The sequence below is a fragment of the Ambystoma mexicanum genome, chromosome 3p (genome assembly GCF_040938575.1).
Source record: "Ambystoma mexicanum isolate Mex_15411 chromosome 3p, UKY_AmexF1_1, whole genome shotgun sequence".
NCBI classification, from domain to species: Eukaryota; Metazoa; Chordata; class Amphibia; order Caudata; family Ambystomatidae; genus Ambystoma; species Ambystoma mexicanum.
The window spans coordinates 102,975,716-102,977,893 of NC_090925.1; the positions used below are offsets into that span (position 1 = coordinate 102,975,716).

The 2,178-nt window shown below is 43.9% G+C and overlaps 1 non-coding gene across 1 annotated transcript; it reads left to right on the top strand.

Annotated features, from left to right (window-relative positions):
• The first annotated feature begins 1,290 nt into the window (after positions 1-1,290).
• Positions 1,291-1,397, top strand: LOC138581586 (U6 spliceosomal RNA). Its single transcript, XR_011304648.1, has one exon. It is a non-coding gene; the product is annotated as a U6 spliceosomal RNA (small nuclear RNA).
• Positions 1,398-2,178: the final 781 nt, after the last annotated feature.

The following is a 2,178-nucleotide window of genomic DNA, read 5'->3' on the forward strand; positions in this document are numbered from 1 at the left end:
AAAGCGGTTTGTATAAAAATAGTAGAATCAGTGTGAAGAGCAATAGGCAATTACTTCATGGCACAGATAGAGAACCAGGTGAAGGAGGTGCTTTATGGGGAGCCTTTGGGGAGCCTTTTGGACATCCGAGATGTGTACCCAATACCACAATTCCTTCACTGGCATAAACGACCATGTATGGACTGTTATATCGTGGCTTACTCCATCTGTGGACAAAGTTCAGCACAAAGACAAAATCACCTTGTTGCAATTGGAGAGGGTGGTCTCCTTCCCCTGGATTTTTAAGTAGGATGGCAATGGTCTCTTTTACTATCAGTTCCTTTGTGTGTCTCCTTGATTCACAAGGTTCCTGCTGAGGCGACACGTTCTATAACAGTCTTTCTTTAACACAAATGTCTCCTTTGTTTAGAAAACACTGTCTTTCTGTAGTATTTCTGGTAGCTTTACAACGTGCCTGGTATACTCCTCTGCCAGGACCTTTTATGCAATTCCAACTGCCTGGTGTACTCTACTGCCAGGACTCTTTATGCAATTCCAACTGCCTGGTGTACTCTCCTGCCAGGGCTCTTGAGGTTTTCACTTGCCTGGTATGCTCTCCTGCCAAGATTTCTTATGTGATTCAATAGCCTGGTTTCTCTCCCTTGCCAGGACTTCTCATATGTTTCAATTGCCTGGTTTCCTTCTCTTGACAGGACTTCTCATGTGTTTCACTTGCCTTGTACCTTTCCTTTGCAAGGACTTCTCATGTGTTTCACAGTTCCTCTATCACCAAGACTGCATATACTGATTTTGGCTTGGTATATATGTAAGTGGTAATGTTTGTTGAAGCTTTGCACTACACTTGCATCCCACACATTTGTAGCTCAGTGGGGTCTGTACTTTGCCTTTTCTGCATTCAAACAATCTTTTTGTAGTTTTAACAATGGTGTCACATTCATCGGCGCGTTCCACAGAACACCTTAGGGCCCCATTGTCTTTGGCACAACTAACTGGTTCTCTTCAGCATTTCCGGTTCAGTTTGTCCTTCTGCAGCGTGGCTTTTTCACCTGCTTCCGCTTCCTTTGCGGTTCCTCGATCACATGCCTGCTTGCATTCAGGTCCCAGCATGGAGAATGCTGCCTCTTCGAGCTACTGAGCACCACCCAGGAACTCTCTTGCGGTACACAGCATCTACAATAAACTTCCTGCTCGTGCACTTCATTTCTCCTCTATCTCGGTAGCCTCCTCTGCTCCGCCACACCGGTACATATCTTTTGCATTTGTGAGCCTGTGCATAGGAACCAACGTCTTGTGCTTGCTTCGGCAGCACATATACTAAAATTGGAAGGTTACAGAGAAGATTAGCATGGCCCGTGCGCAAGGATGAGACGCACATTCGTGAAGCGTTTCATATTTAAAAGAAAGAAAGAAAAGGCACCAACGTCTTCTTGTGCACTGCCACACTCAGTAGATTAGTTGCCATCTTTAAAAGTCCCACGCACAAGTGATTAGGGAAAACAACTAGACTGCATATTGAGCTTCAAACCTTTGTTACCTTGTACAAACACCTTCATCCTCTTCGTCTCAGTACTTGAGTGATTCTGGGAGTTGAAGTCCATGCCTGTCATTGGACATATAGCATTAAATAGTTCTTCTTAGGGAATTTGCATAGAGGTACTTCATAAGCCAAATGTGTTGTATTGGAGCTTTATGTGTTAAGGTCATAAGTCTTTAGCTCACTGTCCCTTTTTAACTGCTATTTTACCTCTACAATTGTGGAGACACATACCTTTTGATTTAGTTACATCCACCTGTCCTGACTTTTGCCAGTGTAGCACAGCCTTCAGATGCACTCCACTGGGATTTCACTCATCGGAATGGGGAAACTGACACATCCTTCAGACTTTGTTTCTCTTTGTCTTTCAACTTTGTTACAATTTATGGCAACTGTATTTCATTACTGTACCGTGCAACAGGGTCCTTGCATTTTCAGGCCCTAGTCATCCACTGAGGATTTTCTGGTAACTGGAAAATGTGCCTAGGAGTAGACTGGTGGCAGCAGAAACTTTTTCATGTACTTTTATATCTTTTTATTGAGCCATAACACGCTTATCGCATTTGGCTCATGACTGTGGCTAGTGTCCATCATGGCCATGCTACAAGCTCTTTTGTCTTCTCCTTGGCCATTTTGTCCGCTTG